Raw genomic sequence first — 12,635 nt, 5'->3', positions numbered from 1 at the left:
CAACACTGGATTCCCACACAGAGCCACGATCTGCCACTGTAGTCACACAGACGCGCGTGTGTGGGTTCCAATCACGGAAATCGAGAAAGGACTGTCAGGCTTATCCTTCAACAGACCACAGCCGGTTTAGCATACCCACTGTTCTTCCACCAAGTCAACTAGGCACTGACGTGGTCGCAGATGAACGGGTCCATGTTATTAGTGCGAGTAACATTTCCATTGCGCTCCCACCTGTAAGGGAAATATTTCACTGAAGGCACTTAGCCGTTACTTTTAACTACAAATAAAGAGATCGGTATTGAGGGTGTTATGAGCATGACTGTGGTTAATTTCCGGTTGTTGCTTGGAAATTCTAATGTATTCTTATACTGTGTTATGTACTTGTAAGCCTTCGTATTTTTAGCTGCTGTAGTGTCGCTGAAGATAAAAGCACAAACGTTGTCTCTGGAGCACAAATGCAATTGGCTGAAGCCCAACATAAAGGAATCACCATATGGAAGAAAGCTCTAATAATAGTCAAAAAGCTGGCATGTTTTTTTCCATTGTAAAAAAACGAGCACCTACGGGCACACGGACAGCGGGAGTGGGGGCAGGAACGGACAGCAGGAGGGGGTGCGGGAACGGGCACACGGACAGCGGGAGGCGGGGCAGGAACAGGCACACGGACAGCGGGAGGGGGGGCAGGAATGGGCACATGGACAGCGGGAGGGGGGGCGGGAACGGACAGCGGGACATCACGCAACCTACCCCTGCAAACGCCACTTCCAAAATGGCGAAAACAACGCTTTAAAAAAAAAAATAACCACCGCCCACCACCGCATGACGTGGGCAAAAGCCTAAAAATCTCTTGAACGCCCACGAATCTGCTCCGGCATTGACGGACAGATCTCTGTTCCAATGGCTAGCCTCGATTTATGGAGCTAGCCAATGGAACAGAGGTGCGGGACAACACACACATACTGTAGACATAAGATTTCGCCTGCGCGAAACGCTGCTTGCGCAGCTTTCGACAGGCGAAACCTAAACAACAATATTCTTAAAATTATATTATTTACCAAAATAATGACATTCTTGAAATGGATATTCTGTACCACGATGTTTGTGAATCACAATATATTTTCTATTTATATTCCATGATATTTTAAACTCAATATTTTGTCCAGACACGGATAAAAACATCTTTGAAGCTAAATTTTAGTCCAATAAATCTCAAATCGAGTTAGCCAAAACAGACCAAAAAAACTATCTGTGAAATTCAAATCTGTAACAAAGCCCACCTGTAATTTTGCATTTGTCCAGGAAACGAGTCTTCAGTGCAGTCCAAAGTTGTTTTTAAAAGCTGTTTCTCTGCAGTGAAACATATCCATTATTGAGCAGGTTACAGCATAATGTGTCAAGAAAACTAAAGTGGACTCTTCATAACAACCCAAACCAGTGGAAAGTGTAGGTGGGGTGAAATCTGGGACCTGCTCCACAGTTCTGATTTTCCTGGCCATCTTTGGGCACACCCCGACAGCTGTTGATTATGCAAGGGTACAACACAGAAAATAAATATCCACATATTATAATTTGTCTAAATTCCTTTCACTGTAAATCAGCATTGTATTGGAAAATGTTTAAATCTGACTTTGTATGAATGTGTGAAGAAAAATATATATATTTGTATGTGATAGCAAATCCTTGTTTCCCTCGTTGAAGCGAGAGGAGGTAAACCTTTTATCGCTTTAATAGAGTCGATCCGGATGGTAAAAATGGACAAAAGAAATTAAGTTGGGTCTCACACATTCATTTAAATGAGCCCCCTGGTGGGTAATGTTATGGCCAATCCTATTATTATATTGGGGGGCGTCTGCAGCACTGGGGACCTTAATCTAACATGTAAATTAGGCGCGGGAAAGGGGACAGAGATGTTTTGCAGCCTAGGGGATCACCACCTCTCTGGGTATTGTTTACTAATTGTTCGGGGTGTTGTGTGGCGTTTTAAGTCCCGAGTGAATTTTCCCAATTCATGCCCTTATATAGGTACAATTCACATTGCCCTTATATAGACATAGACATTAAACTCTTATTTAGGCATAGCCCATGCTACCCAAATGCAGGCATGGCTACTTCCACCCGTACCAAACGTCACAATGACTTCTTGGAAAAACAGCTTTAGCAGTCAGGGACTACCCCTTGCTTGAATATTGATTTGTTCAAAAACTCAGTTACTTTACAAAGAACAACTATTCCCTAGGGGTTCTTTCCTGACGTCCATATGCCGACTTTACGTCAAGCTATGGCATTCCTAAACACCTTCAAGGTATAAATATGCCTTCACTTGCTATGACAAACTACGGTGGTTCGGAGCAGTTTGACTATCTACTTGCCCAACGCAGATCGCTACCGCAAGTGCCGAAGGAAGCCGACTCTCCAGCTGACGCAGCGGCTGCCCTTCTCCTGCCGAGAATCCATCTCCAGTGTTTTCCAAGCTCCCCTTGCGGGGTGTTGGGAAATCGAGTCCCGAGACAGAGATACCAGACTTCCTTCATTCTAAACAAAGGTATGGAGCTCATTAGAACCTAGAGAAACCTTTGGTAGATTCTTGGCAAAAACAACTAATCCTATGCTACACAATACTTACTTCTTCCCTCGTACTAGACTTAGGTTAGGTACATTGGGGTAGGCATATTTTAGAAGCACCAGTTGAGTATTTTAGTCAATGTTATTTATGCATGTAATTTTATATGGCTTAGAAACTATACAATGCTATTACAGTATTATTTCATATTGCTCTTGACGCATTATACTTTGCAGTCTGCATAACGATTGTAGCAGTTCACCTCTCTTGCATGAGAAAGAAGACTGTTCAATAATGCCTTTTTATTGAACACGCCTGTCTCACTATTTCTCTGCAACTCTGTAGAAATGAAGCATGCACGATTGACTGAGTGAAATACTTATCTATTGTTTCCACGACTCTAAAAGATACATGTCTTATTCTTGGGAAACAAAGTTGTCATGTTTATGCGGTTGTCAGAAACTAATCCCTTCCTGTGAATTTGAGAAAGTTTCTAGTGACCTCTGAGTTAGCTGGCACACACACAATTAAGTTTAGTATATTCGATTGAGACCTAGTCGACATAAGTCCTACAACAACACAAAAGGACTGTCAATGGTCTGCACAACTTATGGGGGCAAAGAAAAAATGTGACGGACTCTGTGTCTACCTGTAAAGTGTGTACAACAAAAAGGAAATGAATCCCATCAGCCCACCCATACGGCAGAGCTTCATCATCTGGGATAGAACCAAAGATGGTCCGGTTAGGGAGCCACACACCTGTTGGAATTATGTGCTTCTCCAAACCCAAGGAACCACCAGTGATGGATCATACCAAAAATCAAATCAGTTTGGAATTGTGTGGGATGTTAAATTGCAGTGAGAAAAAATGTGTGCAAAAACAATCAAAAAGTGAGATGTAAAATTGGCTACCATGATTTGAGGAAAACTTTATTAGGGAAAATCATGGTGTCAAAATTAAAATGAGTGTGAGACAGTTTGACACAATAACTGACTATTAAGGATGGTATTTGGTCAACATGTTTCAGTCATTGTAGGAAAGTTAAGCCTACCGGGCTTTTGTCAGGACCTCTTAAACACTACTGCAATTAAGCTTAACCTAAGCTTAGTGAAAAAAGCAAAAATTAACACAAATAAATGATACCAAACATCCTACCGTACATTGGATTTTCCAGACGGGGGATGTCTGTTTCATAAAGTATTTAGGATTCTTTCCTAAAAAGGAAGATACACAACAAGGGACAACAAATAGGTAGAACACAGACACACATTTCTATTATTTTTGCGCCATATGTTTCTTTATGCCAATAGGTCATTCTCCAAAACGCTAGAGATATGTTTTTTTATTTATTTTTACTCACCCAAAAATGCTTGGGAGAAAGCCTCACCTCATCCTGGCCACTGCTCAGGGTTGGATGCCCCGCTCTAATTCGTGAAATAAAATAGTGGGTGTCTGGTTAGATCACATCCATACTAATGATTCACTGGCACAAAGTGCTAAAAACCTAGGCATTGTTTCTGAGTACATGACAGACAGCAACTACAAGGGCTGCCGTGAGAGTGAGACACAGTTAGTAACAGATCTCTGATTCTAACACTATATCAATGTAAGAGCAGTGAAAAAGGCTCTTCAAGGCTGGCTGATAACGAACCTAGTTCATTTGGTAACAATAATACATAAGGAGCTCATCAAAACTCCGCTTTGTAATTGTAATCCAACAGCCTGTATGCTGATATCCAGAGCGCTCTCCTAAGAATGAAAATAGAGAAACGCTTCGCTGTGTAAAGCTGGAAAACGAGCGCTCTCCTAAGTATGAAGTAGGAAACCGCTTCGCTTTAGAGAGCTGCATGAGCTTAGCTGGCGTCGCTTCCTCACCTGTCCGTCTGTACCCCTGGACTGATCCTGAGCCGAGGGGGAGGTACCGACTGGATCAGGGAGGAAGTTAATATATGTTACATGGGCCAATGGAGATGCTCCATAGCTGTAGGACCAGAGTGGAAACTGTGTTGTCAGCCAATGAAATCGTTTTTACTTGACTGGAACAGGGAGGAAGTTAATAAGTGTTAATAAGTGTTACATGGGCCAATGAGGATGCTCCATAGCTGTAGGACCAGAGTGGAAACTGCAGTATCAGCCAATGGAATCATTTTTACTAAAGCAGGAAATGGAAACTGCATTATCAGCCAATGGAATCGTTTTTACTTGCCTGGAACAGGGAGGAATTTAATATGTGTTACATGGGCCAATGAGGATGCTCCATAGCTGTAGGACCAGAGTGGAAACTGCAGTATCAGCCAATGGAATCGTTTTTACTAGAACAGGAAGTGGCTGCTTCTCAAAGGAAACGTCAAAAATGTTCCAGCACAGTATGGACTGTGAAGTCCATGTTGGGCTGGAACAGGGGGTGCAAGCAGACAGGGAGGCGCATGTAGTGCCCCTCTAAAGGCATCTCCATGGCAGCGTAGGCATGGGGGCCCTGTAGAGCCCGCTTTGTTTCCCCTCCGCCAGCCTTTTCATGGCGGTGAGCCCGCCATGAAAAGGATCGTGGAGGGAAAACTCATAATATGCTTGGCGGACCGTGGCAGTCCAGACTTGCATATTATATAGACCATCTGTGCTGCACCACCTCCAGGGAACGGTGGTTCCCTGGTGCAGCCAGTGCAGCGGTGGCCGGTCCTAAAAGCCGTCTCATAATGAGGTGGACGCAGGACCGTCACCGCTGCACCACTGTGTGTCTGGTGGTCCAAGACCGCCAGACATGAAATCGAGCCTTTAGGCTGTTTCAGTATAATTTTACAGTTAACTTTTAAGCAAATATGTCCACTACAGAGAAATGTATAGAACGGTATAATTTCTACAACAAACTATGCTTGTTTGGATACTTGGTTCGAGAGTGATCCTTTTTTTCTTCAAAAATGAACACAGGGTGAGTCAACAAGGTCCTGTACGCTGAGTTCGAAGATACTCATGAAAATCTCCAGGGTGTGGCTGTATGGGAAGAGTGATACAGGAGTAGAAACACCCATCAAGTCAAGTGCATTAGTAAGTGGTTGGCTCAAATGCTATAGTTTGGACCATACTCGATCTATGGGTATGCAGTGTCCTTGTCTTACTCCAACAAAGGAAGTCACGCTTGGGGGTTAGTTCTAAAGAATGTATTAAGAACTCCACAGAATCAACTACAACACAGATGGGTTTTGGCACCCGCCTTTCTTCATGACTTCATGTCATCTACCTGCGTATTGTAAGGGTGCTTGCAGGCATTATTATCATGTGGGATTGTTGCGGCTGGATGAGGGCTAAAAGCCTGCAGAGGGGTAATGTGACATTGATGTGCATGAAGGGGAACAGCAAGCGCCGCCCACTGTGGCTATGAATGGTAATTACCAGGAGCGCCTGCGAATACGGACTCGTAGTGACAAGACTGTGGGGTTCCCTTAAACACCCACTTTGGACTACCACCAATCACTGAGTGTCAAATGGCATTTTTAAATCGTAAGGTTTGCATGCCTGAGACAAGCAGCATCTGAGGTAGTCAATTGTGCTGAAACGCGTTATGCTGGTCTCAATAAAGTTTGCAGGCTTTTGAACCTTTGTTTGCTCTGATCCTTTCCAGTGAGAGGAGTGTGGAGGTGATCAAGGCCGCTGGGATGGCCGAAGCGCGTCTTGACTGGATGTAAGAAAATAAAATAATGCTGGCACAAAACGTTGGTCTGCGCCCGTGATTCCGCGTCTAAGCGGGAGAATATTGCGAGCTGTTGCTGAGATATATATATATATATATATATATATATATATATATATATATATATATATATATATATATATATATATTTATATTTATATATATATATATATTAAACAATGTTCCTGTTCACCAGTACGCGGCGAAGAAAATCAGGTGAAGACCTCAAGAGTCACCTCCAACACCCGCAGCAATCAGGACACGATGGCAGTATTTAAGTGTATAGCAGAGTAGAAATGTATTCACACGAAAAGAATAAAGACTTCAATGTCAATCCATGACGCGTTTCGCTCCACAAGGGAGCTTGGTCACATGATGTGGCCCAGAATGCATTACCAATTTATAGTAAACATAAAAGTAGGTCAAAAAGAATTTTAAAGATAAACCTCTAAAGTGAAAGAAAATAGAAAACATACTATCGAAGAAAACACAGCTGATAAATAAACAATTTAATGTAAAAAAGCTAATTAATACGAAGAACCCCCATCAAATGAATATGGTTATACATTTGGCAAGAAAATCAAGACAAGTGTCAAATAGCATAGCAGAGAACTTAAAAAATATAGAATGGCGACAAGTGTCATAAATTAATCATTCTAAAATAGAAATGAGTTCATCTCCATAATGCAATTCCTTAAAAAGAATCAAGAATAGATTTTTCATATAGTCAAAAGGAATTTTTCCTGCCAAAGAAAAACATAATTCACATCTATATACAAATACAAGCGGCGTCAATATTATACAAGTTAAAGTGCTGAAGTGCTATGTACAATAGAAAGCTTAATTACGTGATTCAAAAAGTGAAATGAATATGTACACAAAAATATATATCTTTGTTACGTGTCCACAGCTAAGGAGATAACTGAAAAGAGAACACAAAACATTTCCTAATTTGTGGCAGCTTGGTTATGTACAAAAACAAAGTGAGGGCAAATATGCAATTATATCCAAAGTTGATATCGATGCATCAAAAACAAATGAAGAAACTAACGAATACAGAAAAAAATGCCCTTACAGTTCAAGCTAGAAGTTATACACCTGAAAAATATGATGTAGATAGTGCTTATACAGCATTTTAGAATTACTTAAAGCTTGATAAGGAAGATGCACAAAGGACCTATGTATTATGTAGTTTAGAGGAAATTATATAAGTCTTCCGTTAAGTTTAATCCATTGAGGGCTCTGGTGTTGAGAGTTAGAATGAAGTGGGATTCTTTCTGTCTTAACAATCTTTCTCGGTTCCTACCCCGTCCGGGATATGGAACAGAACTTAAGACAGTATATTCAAGGTCCTTAAGTTGGTTATTGTGAATAGCCTTGAAATGTCTCGCAACCGGATAGTTGGAGTCAGAATTCACTATCGCCCTTATGTGCTGCAGAATGCGTTTATGCACAGGGAGTTTAGTACTCCCTATGTATTCAAGATTGCAGGTGCACTTAAGTTTGTAAATAACAAACTCCGACCTGCACGATAAATATTCTTGAATGGGAATTTTAACCTCACTAAATGCTGTTACATAGTGGGTGCTGTTCTTCGCAAATGTGCAAGCATGACAAGACGTGCATTTAAAGAATCCCTTTTTACTGAGCCAAGACTTTTTAGATGGAACCTCAGGCATAGGTCTGTCTAGGGCATCACGCATAGATGGCGCCCTCCTAAATGTAATAGCTAGTAAGCTAGGCATAATGGGTCCCAAGATGTTGTCAGTCAAGACAATGGGCAATTCCGCACAAATAATACGGCGGATGGTCTTTTCTTGGGCACAGAAGGTGGTGACTAATCTGACTGAGCCTTCGATGGTGTTCTTAATGGGATCTTTAGGAGTGAGCAAAGTGTCCCGATCAAGTAGCTTTACTTTACTTAAGGCTTGATCCAGGACTTTCTTGGTATAACCCCTATTCCGGAATCGCTCAACTGATTCAGCTAAGCAAGTGTCAGCTGTTACCCTATCGCTACATATCCGGCTGATCCGGATAAACTCCCCATATGGGATACTATTGATCGTATGGATAGGGTGAGCATTTTGGGCATGCAGGATTGAATTACCCGCTGTAGATTTACGATGGAGTCTGGTCTTAAGCTCATCATCATCTATATACAGCTGTACATCCAAGAACTCGGCCACCTTGGTGTTAATATTGGCAGTAAATCTAAGATTGAGTTCATTGGTGTTGATTTCACTGACAAATGCTGTCGCGTCATCAGTAGATCCCCTCCAGATTATGCAAACATCATCGATGTAACGCCAGTAGTGAGCGATGTAAGGCTGCCAGTGTCTATGTGTGACATTGAGGACGTGCTCCTCCCACCAGCCAACATGCAAGCATGAATAGCTGGGGGAGAAGCACAAACCCATTGCCACTCACGTAGCTGCTGGTAGATGTTGCTATTGAATCTGAAGAAATTAAAGGTGAGACAAATCCTGATCATTTCAATCAGCATCTCATTGTGACCCCAAAATTGTACATCACGCCTGTCAAGATAATAGTTAACAGCCCTGATCCCATGGTGATGGTTAATGGAAGTATACAAGGATTCTATATCCATCACTAGAAAAAGATAATTAGAACACCAGTCAACATTTTTGATTTTTATCAAAAAATCCGTTGAATCTTTCAAAAAAGAAGGTAAATCTTTCATATGTGGCTGGAGGAAAAAATCCACATATTTCGAGATATTCTCGTTCATGCTACCTATGGCGGAAATAATAGGACGGCCAGGGACAGGAGTAACCAACTTATGAATTTTATATATTGCAGCTCTGTAACCTCGTCTTCATCCAACAAGGGAAGGCTCGCTCGTGGGTTAGTTCTAAAGAATTTATTAAGGACTCCACAGAATCACCACCAACACAGACGTGTTTCGGCAGTCGCCTTTCTCAATGTAATCAGGCGCGCCGAGCACTTATTAAACATCAACAATACATGAAAATGGATGATGTACTCCTACTTTTTGCTGTCATTCAATACATGAAAATGAATGACTGGCTCTTACTTGTACATCATAATTCTGTTAGTCGCCATCTTAGCATGATGTTATATAATGATAATCATTACGGTACATTGAATATTATCACACCAAAATATCTCACCAGAGAATGACTACGAAGCATCTGCCCATAATATTTTCAATTCATTATGTATTATGTCTCACTGTGCATTTACCAGCAACATTTCGCCCCATATAGCACTGAATGAATGAATAATTACGCCCTGAATGGGCCTACAAATAAAAATGCACTGTGCATGTATACATTTTTCATCGTGCCTCAAATCATAGCTTCATGTCTTATCTTGCCCTGTATGGGCCTAGAGTTCACAGGAATATCAAATCAATTGGTGATATGCATAAAAGGAAAAGGGTATTGGTCAAAATAAATATACATACACATAGGGGCGAATTCCGATTTAGTAAACTAATCCATACGACCAAATCGAATCCGTAGCCCTTTCCGTACGACTCGTCCAATTGCGTAGTACGATTCGTAGGAAAAATATACGACCGAATCGTTCCGAACCGTTCGAATAGCAAGGGAAGATCCGTACGACACGGACCCTCAAAGTGAACCGTACGAATCGTAAACATGCTGTACGACCCGGCAAGTACAATCCAGACCAGGGAATCAGAATGCGATTTGTACGGAAAATGTCACGTATGAGCGAGTCGTATCACTATTGTAATGGAGCCATGTGCGAGCGTGTGTAACGCACCGTACCCCGGCATTCATGGCGTGTGTACGCACTGTACCCCAGCATTCATGGCGTGTGTACGCACCATAACCTAGTATTCATGGCGTGTGTACGCATCGTGGCCCTGGCCTGTGTACGCACCGTGCCCCAGCATTCATGGCGCTGTAGGCACCATACCCTGGCGTGTGTACGCACCGTACCCCAGCATTCATGGCATGTGTACGCACCATACCCCAGCATTCATGGCATGTACGTCGCGTACAGGGGATGCAGTTCGGATCGGACTCTGTTTTCCGGACGTTTTGAGCTCCCATAGAAAAAGAGTCGTACGGAGTGTTGCAGAGACAAATCGTACTTGCTGGGATGGAAACTGCTGCTTAATTACATACAGACGTCGCGTACTGCGTGTTCCAGGTACAAATTGCACATATTTGTTAGTCGTACTAAAAAATATCTGCTTTGGATACGAATCGTACTTCATCGCACGTACGGGGACGTTTACGGGTACGATTCGTACGGTAAATATACTCCGTACGGCTATTTGTAAAGGGATTTTACCGAATCGGAATCAGCCCCATATTATCCAGTTTCAATCCGGGATGAGTCAATCTACAATATTCCTTTAAATGGACAGAAAGTTCCTCACTGCTATTCATGCCTTGCAGAAATTTCTTTTGTAGATCAATTATATTGTGAGATTCTAGCCTATGTGATTTTAAAGTTCTGTCCCCACCTCTACAGCTGTTAGGTACGTGGACTAGTCTGAAAAACCTTAGTAGATCCCTATTACTTTGCTGTTTTTCTTTGAAATGTATAGCCACTGGATATGATGCATCTACGTAGGCTATAGCTCGCATGTGTTCCAAGATGCATATTTTTGTCGGATGAATGGTACTACCAATGTATTTTAATCCACATGGGTTACAGCAAGCAGTATACTGTATAAAGGGTACTGCTTGCCAATAATTTATCGATAAATCTGGGGGGTTTTTAACCTGGAACTTTGTAGGACGATGTTCTATTGCTGTCATAGAAGGCTTTCCACTTTCCACATGGGAAAAAGCCTTTTAGAGTTACAGGCGTTCCTCTTGCCTCTTTCTCATAATGACTTCTCACTAGAACATTTTTAAGGACCTGTCTTCTTAAAAGCTCAATAGGGGGCCTACTGGTATATCCTGACCTAACACTGGATCTGTTTGTAAAATGCTTCAGTATAGAAAGAACCAACTGAGGTCCAGAAAAAGGCAAGAGGGGTCTGGAAAGAGGCAAGCAAAGTTCAGAAAGAAGCAAGAGAGGTGCAGAAAGAAGAAAGAGAAGTGCAGAAAGAAGAAAGAGAGTGGCAGAGAGAGGCAATAGAATTGCTGAAAGAGGTAAGAGAAGTGCATAAAGAAGCAAGAGAGGTGTAGGAAGAGGAAAGAGAAGTGCAGAAAGAAGCAAGAGCAGTACAACAAGAGGCAAGAGAGGGGCAGATATAGGCATGAGAGGAGCAGAAAGAGGGAAGATGTATGCAGAAAGAGGTAAGAGGGATGCAGAAAGAGGCATGAGAGGTGCAGAAAGAGGGAAGTGGTGTGCAGAAATTGGCAAGAAAGATGCAGAAAGAGGCAAGAGAAGTGCAGAAAGAGGCAAGAGAGGGGAAGATATAGTCATGAGACGTGCAGAAAGAGAGGTGCACAGAAAGACGCAAGAGTGTTGCAGAAAGAAGCATGAGAGGTACAGAAAGAAGCAAGAGAATTGTAGAAAGAAGCAAATGAGGTATGGAAAGAGGCAAGAGAAGTACTGAAAGAAGCAAGAGAGGTGCAGAAGCAGGCAAGAGGGGTGTAGAAAGAGGGAAAAGGAGTGCAGAAAGTGGCAAGAGGGGTACTGAAAGAAGCAAGCTAGGTATACAAAGATGCAAGAGAAGTGCAGAAAGAAGCAACAGAGCTACAGAATGAGGCAACAGAAGTGCAGAAAGAGGCAAGAGAGCTGCAGAAAGAGGCAAGAGGCACAGAAAGAGGGAAGGGGTGCAAAAATAAGCAAGAGATGTACAGAAAGAGGCAAGAGAAGTAGAGAAAGAAGCAAGAGAGGTGCAGAAAGAGGCAAGAGGCACAGAAAGAAGGAAGGGGTGCAGAAAGAAGCAAGAGAGGCGCAGAAAGAGGTGACAGAAGTGAAAAAAGATGCGAGAAGGGTGCAGAAATAAGCAAGAGAGGTGCAAAAAGAAACAAGAGAGGTGCAAAAAGAAGCAACTGAGGTGCAGAAAGAACTGAGAGAGATGCAGAAAGAGGCAAGATAGTTACAGAAAGAAGCCAGGCAGGTGCAGAAAGTAACAATAGAAGTTCAGAAAGAAGCAACATAATTGCAAAGAAGGGCAAGAGAGGTGCTCAAAGAGACAAGAAAGGTAAAGGAAGAGGGAAAAGGGCTGCAGGAACAAGCAAGAGAGGTGCAGAAAGAAGCAAGAGAGGTGCAAAAAAAGCAGAGAGGAGTAGAAAGAAGCAAGAAAGTTGTGGAAAGAGGCAAGTGAGGTGCAGAAAGAGGCAAGAGAAGTGCTGAAAGATGCAACAGAGGTGCAGAAAAAGGCAAGAGAAGTATAAAAAGAGGCAAGAGAGGGGCAGATATAGGCATGAGAGGTGCAGAAAGAGGGAAGAGTTATGCAGAAAGAGGTA

The sequence above is a fragment of the Lissotriton helveticus genome, chromosome 7 (assembly GCF_964261635.1).
Source record: "Lissotriton helveticus chromosome 7, aLisHel1.1, whole genome shotgun sequence".
NCBI lineage: Eukaryota > Metazoa > Chordata > Amphibia > Caudata > Salamandridae > Lissotriton > Lissotriton helveticus.
Note: the sequence above shows the minus strand (reverse complement) of the source record.